The sequence below is a fragment of the Lemur catta genome, chromosome 9 (assembly GCF_020740605.2).
Source record: "Lemur catta isolate mLemCat1 chromosome 9, mLemCat1.pri, whole genome shotgun sequence".
In the NCBI taxonomy this organism is placed as follows: domain Eukaryota; kingdom Metazoa; phylum Chordata; class Mammalia; order Primates; family Lemuridae; genus Lemur; species Lemur catta.
Window position 1 is genome coordinate 49,630,116 of NC_059136.1, and position 19,747 is coordinate 49,649,862.

A 19,747-nucleotide genomic window follows, 5' to 3' on the forward strand; every position below is an offset into this window, starting at 1 on the left:
ATTCAAATGTTTGATATCTTTTGTCCTCCCTCATGTTTCCATAGTATCAATGCATATCTCAATTACAGCACTTATTTTGGGCACCTTGAATTCTTGCTCAATTGCTTATAAGCTCCTACATACCTATTCCTAAAATGACTCTCTTGTCTCTAGCCACCTGGCGCAAAGAAGACACTCAATAAATGTTTGCCAATTAGCATATTCTTTACTAGTAACAAGGCAACTCTGCTACACACACACACACACACACACACACACACACAAAGACACACACAGCATTTAGGAGTATGTTAGAGTATAATAGATTCTAATGAAAATTGAGATGGGATAATTGAGATATGTATTTCATCACAGAAATGTAGACAACTTCACATTGACTGGGAGACATTGCTCTTTTAATATTTAGTGGATGTTGTGGCTTCTCAACCACAGAGGAACTTCATATCATCCTATACTGTCTTCTCTTCTTATCTTTTGTTCTTCTCCCCTTATTATACGCACTTTCTCCATTGAAAATGGGAAAGAAAATTTCCTTTTTATCATTCTCTCTCTCTCTCTCTCTCTCTTTCTCTGTCTGTCTCTCCCCTCCTTCAGATATCCATACTCTCTTGACTGTCTACTCAAAGAACTTATGATATAATTTTTCCAAAAATAGTTCCCTCAATAGAGAATTCTTGTATCAGTTGTCAATGTTCTTTTAATATTCCTGTATAAATATTAATAAATCTCACATACCAAACAGGAGAAAACTGAAGAATCCCAACACATGACTATACTCCACCCTATAAAAGCAGAACTAGATTCTGAAACAGGGAGATGCAGATTGTCAATGACTGATACTAAAGAAATTTCAAACTTATTCTAAAAACGAATATTGAAGACATTGAATTTTATAATTTAACGTTGATATTTCATTCTTTCAAATAACTTATGAGGTCTTGTTATTCAAGACAAGAGTTAGTTGAAAAAGTGCCATCTGGAGGACAAAGAGAAAAACTGTAGACAAGGCAGTTTGAAGTATCTGTAGCATTTAGATGCTTGACTCTTCAACTACTCATGTCAATTCTGATTGATTATCCCACTTATAAGCTTCTTGAAAGTAATTAATAAGTGAATTATGATACTTGCCCTATGTCAAGCAGCTGTTAAGTGAGCATGTCTTAAAACCCAAGTATCTGATTTCAGGGTTAGTGTGCTCACTGATCACTACAACACATACCATACATTTGTTTACTTGGAGGAATTTAAAGTGAATAAAGAATTCAGTTTATGCATGGCATATATAAAACGGCATTTCCATAGATTATGCAGTTTTATACCATTTGCTCCTCACCTTACATATGGTATGGTATTTAGCCTTTCTCAAATTGTCTGAACTTAAGGGTTATGGTTTCTTTAGTCTCTATGGAAACATTGACAATATATTTGAGCATTGAGGGTTTTTTGTTATCCCTGTTAGCTCAGCAAAATGTACAGTCATCTCAGATAAATTGAAAATACAGTCTGCTGAAGCAAGTATTTTAAAATGAAGAGTCTTTTTTTTTCTTTCATCTACCTTAAATAATAGCTTTCTACTAATACTGATTTTCAAGTTTAGAGTTATGTTCTAAGAAATCACATCATCTTAGCCTCACATACTAAAAAGAATAATTTTTTTCCCTATCCTTCTTCAGTACTTGAAATCAATTTCCAGGCAGAGCATCTTAAATAGTAAAAGAGTTCAGTACATAAACTCATGCCATCTATTTAACTGGAAAAAGGATATATTTTTAACAATTTTACTGGGAAATTAATTCCCAACAGTTTGACAGATTTGGATTTGAGGTCTAGTAGTATGTGCTAGCCATATCTCACCTCACAATTTTCAAGGGCAGCCTGAGGTCAATTTGCATTTTTGTAAAGCCACTATAGTGCAGAAGACAGTCAGGCCTGTCTGTGATGATTGCTGTGTCACTTTTCTTGAACTTCTAGACATTGATAAGCACAATCTGTCAACACATACATAAGCAGAAATGTTGTAACCCTGTGCTTTACTATTTATTTTGCACACTGGGCTGACAAAATTGAGCCTTGACAGCACTGCAAGATTTTTCAGTGTTGGTTCTTCTAAAAACTAATTCCAAAGCCATTGAATTTTGTAATTTAACATTTATATTTCATTCTTCCAAATAACTTGTGAGATCTTATTATTGAAAGCAAGAGTTAGTGAAACTAATTAATTTGGATTCTTCCCTGTAGGGAATGAGATGCAATTCCAGTTAAGTCAATGGGACCTTTAGACAAAATGATTAAAAGGCAATTCTTATGTTTTCTGGGACCTGAACAATTTTTAAATCATTTAGAAATCTAAGCTTGTCTTACCTCAATTCAAAGCTCTTCGGTAAATCACAATAAACAAATCAGAATTGCCATACTTCTTTGTTTAAATTTCATGTTCAAAGTATAGTAGATACTTGAGATTCTCCTTGGAAGGACAACTTTCCGCTGTCTTTATTTGGGGATATCAAAGAAATTAGAAAAAAATAAACACTATTTCTATTGCCAAGGAAAGCTAAACTGAACTTAATTTCCAAAAGTTCAGCCCTTTCTCTGCATAAGAATCATAAAAAGAAAGTAGTTCTCTCATAACAACAGTTCAGCTCCCATGCCATTTTTGATGTTTTTCAGTTTGATGTCTTTCAAGCCAGCTAGAAATGAATAGAGGAAGATAAAGTTTTCCCTCTTTATAAAAAGAAATAAAAAGCAAAATAAATATGTAAAATTATACCCTAACTCAATGTTGAAGATAGGAAATTAACCTGCTGTATAGTGTGAACTTAGAAGTATATAAGGTTTAATTTCCTATAGCTTTGAACATATCAGCCCCACAACTTATATTTAATGTATTGTATAGAAAAAATAAAAAACATATGCTTCTCCAATCCCCAAACACAATTATAGTCTGGAGACAAAGAGAGGAGTCAGTGATTTCATATTTCACTGCAGAAATTTTTAATTTAACATGACAACATAGAATAGCATTTCATATGGGTTATGCATCAACAACAAATTTATACATTTGGGTTGATACTTGCATACAATCAAGTCAGTCTCCATTACTCTGAGCAAGGACTTATCATTATTGAAATGTACTTCCCTGTATATAAAGGAAGGGAATTAGTGATGAGAAATTTGTTCAAATTATACATCTATTCCTTATGTAAAGTGACAATTATTAATGTAATATTTTCTCATAATTTTAGTATGCCAATCCCAAGAGCATGCAAAAAATTAATAGGTCAAACAAAAAATAACCTAATTAACTAACTTATTCATTAATTTATTCATTTCTTATCATGGCTGTGCTGGACAGAGTCAGAAAAGTAGGTCTGAAGTTACAAAATAAATAAGAAAGTGGATATCATTAGCACTTATGTGAGTCATGGAAATGAATGAAAATTCCAAAAGAGAGAATGGAATGTGAGATGATTTTCAGATACTTAATCCCAGAGAACACCAATTCGTAAAGAAACAAATTTTCAGATAAAAAGAAGATCATGTCAGGGATTAAGGAAAAAATAATGAGAAAATATAACCTGAAAATCACTGTGTCATGAGAACCACAGGGAAAGGCTCCTCACAAAGAATTACCATGTTCTAAACTCTGTAAAGAGGTCAAATTAAAAAAAGATGAAGATGATTCATTGTTTTAACAAAATATGAGATAATTTATGCATAGTAGCTAGCCACAGTACTTTTGGTAGCTAGTAGGGAAATAAGCTAAATTTTAAATCTTTTTGGTAGAGAATTTGAGAGAGAAAATTTGGCAATAAAAAAATGAAGAATCTTGGCTGTAAAGGGAAGTAGACAAATGTAATACTAATTAGAAAGAGATTAAGTTATTGTTCGATGTTAAAAAATTAAACTAGAAGAGATGAACATGCTGAAAGAAATGAGCTTGGAATATAGGAAAATGGCTTAATCATGATGAAATACTGGAGATGGCAAGAGAGTATAGACTCACATTCCAGGAGTGGAATTTCTTTTGGAGAAGAAAAGGAAGAGATCTTTCACTGAAATATGAAAGATAGAAGCGAAAAGGAACACAGATCTAAGGCCACAAATGAGGGCCATTGAATTATATTGAACCAATGATGATGGCTATAATACTCTGCTATGCAGCACACCAGACTATGGTCTTGACTCATGCCTTCTTCCTGCAGCATTTTGTTCTCCCCATTTTTAGCCATCACCTTTGCACTTTGCCATCCTTGCCCTGCTTCAGTTCTATTCAGGTTCATCTCACCATGGTGGCATTTGCTCTTTATCCTTTTAAGAGTCTGTTAACAAGATAAGCAAGACATTCACAAAACATTTACAACCTACACACTAAGTGTTATGAAATGCTCTATGTTCCATGCATAAAGCTCATTATTTTGTGATGGTGAGTCATGTGTTGTCCAGAAAGCAGATCTTCTTTATGAAAATAGGTACTGAATCATTGCTGTTTTCATTATTCTTATGCCAAACTTATGTATTTCAGATTTAAGAATGCAGAACTGATCTGGGCCTCTGTTCAGTTTTTTGCCAACTTTTGACTTGAAGAATTATTCTTTCCTGTTTAAGTCAACAGAATTGGGTGAAATCAATGAGTGAAATGAATAAGGGTATGGGACAAGTTCTCTACCGTATTTTGGATACATGTTTGTAAAATACATCATACTATTGAATTAACCTTGTCAAATCTACTTGATCAGTCTCCATACATTATTGAAGAAGTGCTCAAACATCAGAAACATGTAATCAAATTCCTTACTAGAAGGAAATCTACTTTATTGTATAGCAAAATATGAAATCTTTTTCAGAATATCAGAATTCACCTTTTGAAAGAATAGCATGTTTGTGACATGGTTCCAGTGTTTTTCAACAGCTTTTTTGAAGTATAATTGATATACGTAGAAACTACACGTTTGACATATGTGTAGAAAGAAGACAAAATTGATGGTAACTCAGAGATAAAGACAAAATTAACACATGGCAAAAAGGTCATTGGAATTTTTATATAGTATGTATTTCTCAGACCTTAAATTACAATATTTTGTAGTAGTTGTTTTCTCTTTAACAAAATTTCTCAGATTACCCATGCATGTTTTTCTCTTGCTATTCCTGCGTGGTACTAAATAGCTTGCCCCTTTGCTTTCATAAATTAGCCTTAAACATCTGCACCTCTGCTAAACTGCTAGGTGTTAATAAGAAGCACTGATCTTGTATTTTACATTAAAGAGGCAATATAAGTTTAATTTCAAGTCATTTAAAATGATTCAAATTCAGTTAAGTGTGTGTATATATATACATACACGTGTGCATGTATAAGATATATATTATATATATCAAAATGATGTATAGTATACAACTAAAGTTGACTGTTCCAATGAACACTGGAGGTGCTGAATTATAAATTCTGTGAATTGAAAGTGCTATAATATTTTTGGTTGATTCAACTGTGATCTTGAGATATGTATAAGAAGAGAAAAATGTACAAGTATGTACATACTTGGTAGAACTAGTCCTGATCAAATTCTTTTTAAGCCCAACAGTTTGCACTTGGGACAATAAATATGAAGACTTCCTGCATACTACAAAGATCAAAACTCAAAAATTGGCTACTTCTACTTATCAGTTGCCAATAATTCCACCTCAAAATGTTAATGAGTAGCTGTAAGCTGTGATTTCAATTCATAAAGTCTCCAAGTTCCACATTCAGGTATGTTTTATGTTATGATTCAGAGATCCCTCTGATTAGATTGGCATGGTAATGGAATAGATATATTTTGCTTGGGACAATTCCTTGAAAAATCAGAAAAAGATATGACACATTTGCAGCATTCTTATAAATTATTTTATTTTTCCTTTTTTAATTCCTTGACATTTCCAAGTAATGATTTTGTGTGACTTGAAAGGTAGAAGATAGAGAATTTAGTATTCTGAAACTAAGCAGCAAACATGAATGTTATCAGATAGTCCTTATTTCAACTAATAAAAGCAAGCACGAAAGCAATGTAGGAATGCCTTTTAGAACACCCTTGACAGAGTAAGCCACTCCTCTTCTGAAATATTTCTAGAGACAGGAAGCTCACAAAGTAGCTAGTCATCCTATGTGAGGAGAAGTCTGATTAATAGGAAAGAATGTTTGCTGTTTTATTTTTAATCTTCACATTTTTCTCACCCTTCCTTGCCACCACAATTTGATATACTTTTCTAGTTAATTTTGGTCCAGAATCTCTATTCTCTACTCTCAGTCTCACCTTCACCCTTAGAATCCTGGGAGTTTCATCTGGAGCAGCCTTCCTTCAGCCATGTATTTTGCTCCAATATTCAACTCAATCTTTACTTCTTCATTTTTTCAAAGCTTTCCAAGTATGACATATGTTGGGGAAAAACAGTCTGTGAACATCATAGCTAATCTACAATTTACTCCTAGCAGATTAGAAGAGTTTAAGTAATTTTCCAAATTTTGAAATTCCTGAAAAATTATTTTAAACTTTTAAGCAGAAACTTTTTAGTTTTATGTTATCCCACTTATCCATTTTCACTTTTATTGCCTGTGCTTTTGGTATCATATCTAAGAAATCATTGCCAAGGCCAATGTCAAGTAACATTACCCATAGGTTTTCTTCTAGCAGTTTTGTACTTGCAGGTCTTACTTCTACATCTTTAACCTATTTTGAGTTGAACTGCTATATGTAGTGTAAGTAAAACATCCAATTTTATTGTTTTGCATGTGGATATACAGTTTTTCTAATATCATTCTTTGAAGAGACTGTTCTTTTCCATTTTGTATTCTTGACATTCTTATTGAAGATCAGTTGACCATAAAAGCATGGGTTTATTTATGGGCCATTCTGTTCCATTGGTCTACATATTTATTTTAATTCCAGTACCATATTGTTTTGACTACTGTGCTTTGTAATTTTGAAATCAGGACATGTGATGCCTTCAGCTCTGTTCTTCTTTGTTAGGACCTCTATGGCTATTCTGGGTCTTTGTGGTTTCATATGAATTTTAGGATTGCATGGTGTCTTTAGGATTGAGCTTCTATTTCCTCCATATGGGCATCATTCCTGTTTTACTCCTCTATGACTCTGTCATGAACAACTGATATTTGATGAATAAAGGAATATAAAACGAGAACCCTTCTCTAATGATGAAATTTACTCTAGTACTTGACCTTGTTTAGGAGATCTTGGAACTCCTTGAGGATCTAATAAAAGCTATAACTCCTTTCTGCACAGATATGCATGTTTGTGAAATTCTGCATCCTATTTTTAGGGGACTTCTGGACCCCAACTAAAGATTCTGAACTCTAGTGGGATCTGAGACCATCACTCACCACCACCCCACCCTCAGACCTTTGCTTACATAATTCTTCAATCTGGGATTTATTCTCTTAAAATTTATCCTATTTCCCCTACCTCCCTAGACCCAGTTGAAAATTAGTCTTCTCTAGAAAGTAAGTAAGAATAGTTTCCATTTAAATCTTCATTAACCTAGGTGGCATCTTCTTATAGGTCATGATTCATTTATATTAGATTATGGTATAAATATTGATAAATGGCTTTAATATTAAAAAATTAACTTTTTAAAATGTTTACTCTTTTTTCTCCGTATGTTTCAGTTTGAGTAACTTCTATTGACCTATTTGTAGATTTACATCTTTTTCAGCTGTATTGAGTCTACTGATAAACCTGTCAGAGACATTCAACTCATTTAACATATATTTTATTTCTAATATTTCCATTTCATTATATTTATAAGTTCCATCCCTGTCAGAATTTCCCATCTGTGTTCACATATGTTGTCTGTCTTTATCACTTGAAGCATTAACATATTTATCATAATTATTTTAATTTCCTTGCCAATCCCAACATTTGGATAAATCTAAGAGTTAATCTGTTGATTGCTTTCTCTCTTAACAATACTTTGGTTTTTTACTTCCTGTTTTTCCCCAGATTTTTGTGTGTTTTATAAGTATTTGTTGGAATTTAAATAACTTGTGTTTCACAGTTGTATCAATCAGGGTTCAACCACAGAAGTAGATTCAGTAGGAGATTGAGTGAAAAAAATTTACCTATATGATTGTCCAAAATCCACAAGGCAGGCCTCAGGAGTGTAGAACTGAACTCATGGGCAAAGGCTAAACCTACTATCCATAGGCTAAATTTGTTCTTCTCTCAGGGAAGCCTCAATCCTACTTTCAAGGCCTTTCAACTAACTGAATCAAATTTATCCAAATTACCTGGTATAATCTCCCTCATTTAATGTCAATGATTATGTACTTTTATCACATTTAAAAAATACGTTAACAACACCTAGATTTGTGTTTTTATTAAATGCCCGGAGACTATAGCCTAGCCAAACTGGAAAACCAAAAAGACCTTTAAAATATAGAGAATATTTTCATGACTGTTTCTTTGGCTGTGCAGAAGCTTTTTAATTTAATCAGGTCCCATTCATTTATTTTTGTTGTTGCTGTGATTGCCTTAGGGGTTTTCTTCATAAATTCTTTACCTAGACCAATGTCTGTAAGAGTCTTTCCTACATTTTCTTCTAGAATTCTAATAGTTTCTCCCCTAAGGTTTAGGTCTGTTAGACACCTTGATTTGATTTTTGTGAGAGGTGAAAGCTGTGGGTCCTGTTTTAGTCTTCTACATGTGGCCATCCAGTTTTCCCAGCACCATTTATTAAATAAGGAATCTTTTCCCCAAAGTATGTTTTTGTCTGCTTTGTCAAAGATTAAATGGCTATATGAGGATGCCTACAGAATGGGAAAAAATTTTCGCATACTACACATCAGATAAAGGTCTGATAACAAGAATCTATTTAGAACTCAGGAAAATCAGCAAGAAACAGTCAAACAACCCTATCAAAAAATGGGCAAACAACATGAATAGAAATTTTTCAAAAGAAGATATAAGAATGGCCAACAAACATATGAAAAAATGCTCAACATCCCTAATCATCAGGGAAATGCAAATCAAAACCACAATGAGATACCACTTAACTCCGGTGAGAATGGCCTTTATCAAAAAGTCCCAAAACAACACATGTTGGCGTGGATGCAGAGAGACAGGAACACTCATACACTGCTGGTGGGACTGCAAACTAGTACAACCCCTGTGGAAAGCATTAGGGAGATACCTTAAACAAATTCAGATAGACCTACCATTCGATCCAGCAACCCCATTATTGGGCATCTACCCAGAAGAACAAAAGTCATTCTACAACAAAGACACCTGTACCCGAATGTTCATAGCAGCACAATTCACAATTGCAAAGATGTGGAAACAACTCAAATGCCAATCAATCCACAAATAGATTAGTAAACTGTGGTATATGTATACCATGGAGTATTACTCAGGTATAAGAAATAACGGTGATATGACATCTCTTTGGTTCTCCTGGAGAGAGTTGGAACCCATTATATTAAGTGATGTATCCAAAGAATGGAAAAACAAGCATCACATGTACTCACCAGAAAATTGGTTTCCCTGATCGTCACCTAAATGCACATGGGGGAAGGGTACCAATTAGATATCAGACTGAGATGGGGGGGTGGGGGGAGGGGATGGGTGTATGCCTACATGATGAGTGTGTTGTGCACCGTCTGGGGACTGGTCATACTTGAGGGTGCTGACTCGGGGAGGTGGGGGGTGGGGGGAGGGGATGGAGCTATGACTACATGGTGAGTGCCAGGTGAACTGTCTGGTGAATGGACACGCTTGAGGCTCTGACTCGGGGGGATGGGCAGGACATGGACATTGTATATAACCTGAACTTATGTACCCCCATGATGAGCTGAAATAAAAAAATATATATAGAGAGAGAATAAAATAAAAGTATTTATGCCTGAAAATCGGCTTTCCTTGAATTTCTCTAGGCCTTTAGTGTGTGTGTGTATGTGTTTTGGGGGGAGTAGGAGATTGAGCCATTATAGCCAGGATCGAACTGTGCTTTTGATTGTTGTTATGGTTACTCTAATTCACCATAGGCTTCTAATTTTTATAGTAATATTTAAAATTTGATATGGGGGCTGATTTGCTGTAAAGTTTTTCTTAACATTTCTGCTTCATTCTTATCTTTAATCTTTTTTTGCGAGCTTCTGTTCAAGACATTTTCTCACTCCCTCGCTTTTCCTTCCCTCTGGCAATATAGCCTTGTTATTTGTTATTTAGTAGTGATAGACACATGATACAATGCAGGAATGGGTATTCCTTGTTATTCTGTTTCAGCCTCTTTTTTAGGCAGGGCCTGTGTCCGTGGGACTCTAGTTGTCGTCCCCTTCCCCCATATGACATGTGTCTTCACCTATACCCTTAGGAAAGCAGGGTCCTTACTGTCCTTCTCTAAACAGCTTAAGGCTTTTCTTCCATAGGGCAGATATCAGAGGAAGGCCCAGAAGAAATTCCATGCCTTATTTATAGTTGTTCCCCTATCTAATGGCTGCATTATACAAGTGAAATTTGGTTCAGTGTACCTCATTTCCTGTCTTTCTGATGAGTGCACCTGAAGAGTCTATAGAGAACAATGTGTGAGGGGATACGAATTCCTCTTCTTTTAGCAATTCCCAGGAATTCAATAGTTTCCTTCCAAGATACACTCAGCCTTTAGCGATTTTTTAACAAGTGAATTCTTACCAGCTTCTATGATCCATGGTGTCTTTCCTAGCAAAGGAAGTGCTAAATCCTATTTCTCTTTGGGGATGCCTGTCTTTCCTCAGATTCCAGGTTAGTTCTTTGCCCTTTAATCTCAACTTCTGAGGGGTTCAAGAAAGGTTATGATTTTATAGATACACAAATCTGACTTTTATTGTTGTAAGTTTGGGAGTGATATTCTTTTCAGCTTTTATGTCTTAAGAGAAAGCTGGAAGTTTTGGTTCAGAAAACTTGTAAAAATGGAAAAACAATGGAGAACATATGTGGACCACAATACACCCCTCTTCTCTCCAGGATCATGCCTTTTTCACTATTCCCAATCAAATAAAAAATCTGGGTTTTTTTCCAAATACTTTTGCATCTAACTTTAATTATTTTCTTATCAAGAAGTTTGTATGATACAAGCTACACTGTCATAGACAGAACACTCGGTAGTTATTCTGTTAAGAAGAGACCAAAAGAACAAATAGCAGAAGACAGAAGAATAGTTAAAAGGTTTACAAGAAAATTAAGAAGATAGATAAAACTGCAGGTGAATAAAATGGATGTGTCCTATATAGTTTTTAAAGTACACCTGACAGTATTTGCTGATCAATCAGATATGGGTTATGAAAGGAAAAGTTAAACATAACATCAAGATTTTTGTCCTGATTCATGTGAAACATGAAGTATCCATTTACCATGATAACAAAACTGTGAAAGAAATAAGTTCAATGGAGACTCACAGGAACTGAGTCTTTGCCATTTTTTTTTTTTTTTTGGTATGTGTTTACAATTTGGTCTCCAAGTAGAGATACTAAATAATTGCAATTAGGTTTAAAGTGTTATAAAATTTATATTCAATTTCACATCCAAATATATTTTAATTTTATAATTCATTCCTATAATACAAATCAGATCTTTAAACTGTCACTTTTGGAAGGTATTTAACACAGAGATCTCTATAACTACTATTTCCCCAAGATAACTTGATCATTGCTAAAATCAGCTGACAATTTTTACTCTGTTCCTAAAGGTTATACTCCACCATAATCTGAGGAACAAAGTTTAAAACACATGTTGGTGCATTCTGATTCTTAACATAGTGGAAAAGCTATTATTGATAAAGGTGCATGCTGTTTTTCCAAATATCATAGTGAACTTTACATAATTCCAATAAAATTATGTTATATAGTAAAATTTCATATAGTCAGAAGAGTCTATTGTTAGCCTACATGTGTACTTTAACTATATTATTTGACTAGAGAATCTTTTCAATAATATACACGTTTTCTTGAAAGATACTTATTTTGTTTGTTAGTCTCTCAAGACAAAAGGTAGTCAGTTATTTGCTGTAGAAATAGCAAGGATATTTTAATTTGTGATGAACCTCTCCTTTACTCACTAAAATATACCAACATAATTTTAATATTTAAAATTTTAAAATGTATATAATATTTTACCTAGTTAAGATTATAAATATAAATTTTGAAAGAACATTTGATAAGGTTTATTCCAAAAGATTTTATAAGAAAAAAGCATAAGGATGTGATAATGTAACAGTACAGCCAGAATTACAAGTTATATACCCCTAATAGATGTTTTAATTTTCATCAATTATTTAATACAATTCAATACATTTTCCCAATTTATATATGAAATATTGACTCAAGGATTTCACATTTTATCCATTCATCTCAAAACTTTCAAGGGGAAAAATAATGAACTATGAGCTAGATGTTGAATATCACTTTTTTCTCTCAAATTAAAATACATTCTCCACCGGGAGTTAATTTCTTTTAAAGAATTATTATTAAACTAGCTTAGAAAATATATAAGCTCTTTACTTACAGTACTTCAGCAATGTTTTGAACCACTGACACAAATTCTACTGACAACTCAATAATTTTCATAATAATAAAAAAATCTTAAAAATGAAACAAATTAATCTCTGTGCAATCTCTAATAACAAGAAGATTAAGATATGGACATACCATAAATATTTAAAGGTGCTTTATCATACTAGATAACATGTGAGCAGATAGTATTATCTAATCTGTGTCTTTTTTTTTTTTTGCCTCCAAACCAACACTGGCTTCCTCAGTGTTTATAATGCTAATTTTGTTTTGATCTCTTTGTCTTTTTTGGCCCTTTCAAGGTCCAGGCACAAATTTCATATTTTTACTCAATACAACGTATCCAAATACAAACAGGCCAAGTATCAAATATAAACAAGGTAAAATTATACTGTATATCAGCATTATCACTTAAGGATACTTGACTCTTATACCTACACTTCATTGCTGATGTGTTTGTGAACTGACCTGTGAGTCTCTTCTCCTATTCCATACCTGCTCTAGACTTTGCTTCCCTGGTTTTGGCCTGTGGAGTCTGTTTAACAGATACATAACATACTCTATGTAACTTCCTCCAAAGATAAGTGGTTAAAGCCGTATATAACAAACCCACAGCCAACATCATACTGAACGAGGAAAAATTGAAAGCATTCCCGCTTAGAACTGGAACCAGAAAAGGTTGGCCTCTATCATCGCTTCTATTCAACTTAGTGCTGGAAGACCTAGCCAGAGCAATCAGACAAGAGAAGGAAATCAAGGGCATTCAAATGGGGGCAAAAGAGGTCAAACTATCGCTCTTTGCTGGTGATATGATCTTATATCTAGAAAACCCCAAAGATTCTGCCATCAGACTACTGGAATTGGTAAACAAATTCAGCAAAATCTCAGGTTACAAAATCAATGTACAGAAATCAGTAGTATTCCTATATGCCAACAACAGTCAAACTGAGAACCAAATCAGAGACTCAATACCCTTTACAATAGCAACAAAGAAAATAAAGTACCTAGGAATATATTTAACTAAGGAAGTAAAAGGCCTCTACAGGGAGAACTACAAAACACTGAGGAAGGAAATAGCAGAGAATGTAAACAGTTGGAAAACCATACCATGCTCATGGGTTGGCAGAATCAACATTTTTAAAATGTCTATACTGCCCAAAATGATCTACAGATTCAATGCAATCCTTATTAAAATACCAATATCATTTTTTTCAGATCTAGAAAATATAATTCTATGCTTCATATGGAACCAGAGAAGACCCCGTACAGCAAAAGCTATCTTAAGCAAAAACAACAAATTGGGAGGCATCAATTAACCAGACTTCAAGCCATACTACAAGGCTATAGTAACTTAAACAGCATGGTACTGGCACAAGAACGGAGACATAGATCAATGAAACAGAACTGAGAACCCAGACATAAAACCACTCTCACATAATCATCTAATCTTTGACAAAGCAGACAAAAACATAGTTGGGGGAAGAAAATCCTTATTCAATAAATGGTGCTGGGAAAATGGGATAGCCACATGTAGAAGACTGAAACAGGATCCACACCTCCCACCTCTCACAAAAATCAACTCATGCCACCATAACAGACTTAAACCTAAGGCATGAAACTATAAGAATTCTAGAAGAAGATATTGGAAAAACTCTTATAGACATTGGCCTAGGCAAAACATTTATGAAGAAGACCCCAAAGGCAATCACAGCAACACAAACATAAAGAAATGGGACCTGATCAAATTAAAAAGCTTCTACACATCCAAGAAAACTATCACAAGAGCAAATAGACAACCTACAGAATGGGAGAAAATATTCACATGCTATACACATCTGGTAGAGGGCTGATAACTAGAATCTATATAGAACCCAGAAAAATCAGCAAGAAAAAAAATCAACCAACCCTATCACAAAGTGGGCAAAGGACATAAACAGAAACTTTTCAAAAGAAGATAGACTAATGATCAACAAACATATGAAAAAATGGTCAACATCTCTAAACATCAAGGAAATGCAAATCAAAACCACAATGAGTTGTCACTCATCTCCAGTGAGAATGGCGTTTATCAAAAAGTCCCAAAACAATAAATGTTGGCATGGATGTGAAGAGATAGGAACATTGCTAGTAGGTTGTCTCTTGAATGGAGGCCAGGTCAGAATAACACATATGCATGGCTGGCACAAGAGAAAATGGCTTTTTTTCCATTAAGCATCATAAAATCTAAGATAACAGTGAGTGTAATTACACCATTATTTTATGTAACACTAAAGGAAATTTTTAAAACACCACCAATAAATCCATGACATGGTCCTTTCTTATTATTTAAAGTTCTTATTAAAATATTCAGTATTCACAGTTCCTTTGGAATCACTTTTGCAGAATTTTCAGTGTTAGTATTTTTGCATAAATTGTCATCTTTTGTGCCATACACAATGAACAATGTATGTTTTGTTTTTGTGTTTTGTACATCCACGGCTAAAATATATAGGTCTGGAAAATAAAGAATTGGAGTGGAGAGATGTTTCTCCCTATTACACTTAATGACACACTGAGGACTTTTTTTGTTTGTTTTGCTTTTGTTTGTTTTGTTTTCTATGATACTAAGCTGTGGTGCCCAAAGGAGATTTTAGTACTCAAAGGAAAAATATCTACAGTACAAGACAAGAATAGGCTCACTAAGATGGTAGTTGAGTTGTTTGTATGACCTTTCTGGATTTGTCATTCCACTGGACAAACTGGCAAGCACAAGGCTGCTGTGTAGCCTGGGGTGCATAATTGAATGGAAAATTGGGTTTAGCTACACAGTGACAGCATATCTGAAGCCAGGGGAAATCCTCTGAAATGCCTTTTAATACTGGAGTGTACAGTGGTAAAATAAAGGGCTCAAAAGCCTGAGAAATAAAGGTTTGGATCACACTGTCAGATAAAGAGACCTGATGACACAAGATGCTGGATGAAAGGGAACAATATGCATAATTTAGGAAGAAAGTTGTAAAGAAAAACTATCGGATTTTGGCCAGTTGCAAGAACAAGGGTTTTAGTACATACCACATTTCCTTCTTTGTTATAGTTTATACTATTTTTCATTTTTTCCACTCATTTTCCTCTACAATTTTATATGATGGGCTGGAGGTGCTTATATTTACAATCTATTTTATAGGCAGTAGGCTATCAAGGTGAGATATTGATTGAACTAAAGAAAAAATAAGCTTCACCCAAAGATGGATGCAGTGCCTAATGAAACTTTGGAGTTCTGCTTCTGGGTAAATGGCAAGTGTTTTGTTGTTGTTGTTGTTGTTGTTGTTGTTTTTGGATACAAAAATAACTGTGGATAAGTGAAAACATGTTATTACTGTTAAATATGAAAATTCAGATATGTATGAGTAGCCAAAACCATGGACTGTGCAGATGTTGTAAGTTGAGTGGATGTTCATTTGAAACCCTTTTTCTGGTCTCTGCTCACTGGGTTGACCCAGTCCTTCTTTGGAATGTTAAAAAAAAAAAAAAAAGAAACACTTTTTCTAACTTGTCTTTCTTATGCTATAAAACCTGGAAATCTAAAACAATATTTCTTACATTTCTTTGCAACAAAGCTTTATATATGACAAGGAGACCTCCAATGAGAGATGTCCATGTGAGATCTGGAGAGAGACACATGAGACATATGAAGTGGTAGCTGTATCTTTTTCACTAGAAAGATACCTGTCATTTCGCTGCCTCCTTTAAGGGTTCCCTGAGCTCCTGCCTTCAGTCTGGGTTAAGTGCTATGAGCTATACTTTGGCCATCTATAATTTAACTCCATCAAAGCACCTACACTCAACTCTACTCCTACTACTAAAAATAATGATGATACTAAACATGTATTCATCTCTTAAAGTCTGTAAATACTCAACTAAATTCTTTGTGTGCATTATGGCATTTTATAGTGCTTCAAACAGCTCTATGAAACTGGTTTTATTTTGAAATTATTAACATCAGTTTCCATGCTAGCTTCAGACCTCTTTGAGGCAAAGGACTGCAACTGTTGTCACAATTCATAGCTTCTAGTGACATGAGAGATTATTTGGAAATTCAGAAGCTTCCAATGAACATTTATTGAATGGATGAATAACTGTGTTAATATTGTCTTGCCTCTAAGGCAAGAGCTAACTATTTTAACAGTAGGAATAGATACTTTCAATATTGCATCACATTATACATGTAATGGTAAGCTCTGCTATGGCTGGAGTAAATATTTACCAGACTCAAAAAACAATAATACTACTGCCACATAATACATTTAAATGGGAGCAATATGGAAGCATCAAAAGTATCAACCCTTGGTGGAGTAAGATATATTACTGAAGATAAGAAAAATGATCAATTTAAAGCCAAATTAAACTGTTAAAACACTTAAAAACCAATTTAAATTATAATATCTATGAACCGATTTTGAGTAGGGTGATAGAATTTATCTTCTACAAGTAACATAAATTTCTTAACTATTTGATATAGTAAGTGTGTTATTAATATAAATTTTACAAATTTTTGACATCAATGTTTCAATGACATTTTTCATTAATTTAAGAAGATATCCCAGATTTTTTAGATTCAAATAACTAATAAAAATTCAATATAAGTGACATTTAAAGAAAAAAATATTTATGTAGGTAGAGATTTGGGAAAATAAAATAGTTACATATCTAAATAATATAATTTGTGTTCAAATAAAGAGTGTATATATAATTATCTGTTTTATTTTGAGATTCATACCAATTTATATATATATATATACACATATATATCGTTTAATAATATTTACTTACCATGTACAGAACACCAGTGATAAGTTTTTATATTTATTAATTTTATCCTGATAACCTTATGATAAACATGTGGTTCTGGATGACAAGAAATTTTGCTTACATAACAATCTTGGAGGTGTTTCCTCATGTCCCATTTCCCACAGTAGGGGAGACATTGGGAGAGCCAGATGACCCTCAACATCCAGGGGAGTCTGTAGTTCAGAAGAAGACACCCAAAATTATGAATCTCAGAACTCTGGATGTACATAAAGGTGCAAGAGTACCTGCCTCTCCTCCTCTCTTCAAAGAAGGAGAGAGGAAGATTTACTATGTAATAGAAATATATTTTCTTTGGTAAGAGGAGGGAAAGATCCCCAGGATTTTTTTACACCCCTTTCGAATGCAAATAAATGACTTCAGTTAAGATAAACCTATAAATCTCTCCAGAGTAATTTATTATCTCTAACTTCCAAAGCATGATTACTATTTAATCATTTTTTATGTCAGGTTGCCAATAATTTGTTTTTCCTTTTTTTTTTTTTTTTTTTGGTCAGAAAGCACTGACCATGCAGAAACATGAAAATATTCATTTATGGAGCATTACTTTGTGACAATTAGGCTATTGATGAGAGAAAAAATTACAAGCAAAAGAATTAAAAATTTGTACTTGCTGAACTCATGAGTTTTTGCATTTAGGATAGAAGACAAATTTTAATCAAATAAACATAAAAATAATAATAAAATCTTAATTGTGGTAAGGTCTATGAATGAGAGATACATGGTGCAATTAAAAGTATATACAGTCGTCCCTTGAACAACACAGATCTGAACTATATGGGTCCACTGATAATGGACTTTTTTCAATAAGTATATTGGAAAAATTTTTGAAGATTTGCAACAATTTGAAAAAATTGTAAACAAATTGCGTAGTCTAGACATTAAAACATTAAGAAAAATTAGGTATGTCATGAATACATAAAATATATGTAAATACTCGTCTATTTTATGATGTACCACCATAAAATATATATAAATCTATTATAAAAAGTTAAAATTTATCAGAATTTAAACACACTTACAGAAAATACATGGCACCACTTGCAGTCCAAAGAAATTTAAACAAATGTAAAGATGCCATATTAAACCATAACTGTATAATATTAACTATAGTACATAGTGTACTATAGTAATAATTTCATAGCCATCTGCTGTTGCTATCGTATTCAGCTCAGGTTGTTGGGAATACCCCCTTAAAATACTGTATGATGCTAATCATATCCACGTGAGCAGTTCATCTCTCCAGTAAATTGTATATCACAGTAAAAAGTGATCTCTCTTTATTCTCACATATATCTCATTATGTTTAGTGCAAAGTCATAAACCTTGAATAACACTATAGGACCTAAATGAATTGCCACTAGTAATGCTGGAAACATTCCCGAGAAGCACAGAAAAGGCATGATATTACAAGAAAAACTTGAATTGCTTGATTCGCAATTGCTTGATATGTAGATTGAGGTTTGTAGCTGCAGTTGCCTACCATTTCAGACAGATGATTCATTTTTTAGATAGATGATATAAACTTACAATACTGATTAATGCATTTCAGTACAGTAAATGTATTTTCTCTTCCTTGTGATTTTCTTAATAACATTTTCTTTTATCTAGCTTACTTTATTGTAAGAATACAATATTGCACTTACAAAAATATGTAACTTGTAAAAGAATATGTCTATGAACTGTGTATGTTATAGGTTAGGGCTTCTGGTCAGCAGTGAGTTAAGCTTTGGGGGATTCAAATCTTATACTGTATTCCAACTGTGTAGGTGGTCAGGGCACCTAACCCGCACATGGTTCAAGGGTTGACTGTAATTGAAAGATTCATTCTGTTCAGAAAGAACAAGAAAGCCCTTTGTGAGTAATGAGAATTGACTTGAAATACTAAAAGTCAAGACAAGATACTGATGCAATTTGCTTTTGGGTCAAGTCACTCTGACTAAAGTGCAATGAAAGATATGAGTGGGCAAGAAAAAATGTTTAAAGCTAGTTGAGGGGTGGAGAGTCTTGAAATTTTGAGGCATAGTATGGAGAGTAACTTAAACCAAGACATTATTGGCAGAGAAATTGAATAGTGGCAAATGTTAAAAATTAGGAGGTATAATAGACACAACCTGATGATAGACTAGATAAGAAGTTTACAAGAAATAGAGGTGTCAAATGTGACTTCATGTTCCATATTTGATAGAGGATCATGCTTTCAGTGCATGACTTTTACTTGTCCTTCAATGTCAGCTCAAATGGAACTCTCTCAAAAAGACTAATAAAATTTATTTAACCTCATGTAGCCCAAATATGTAATAAACATATACACACACATGCATGCACACATGCACACACACACAAACATACTCACACACATATTCTGTATTAAGC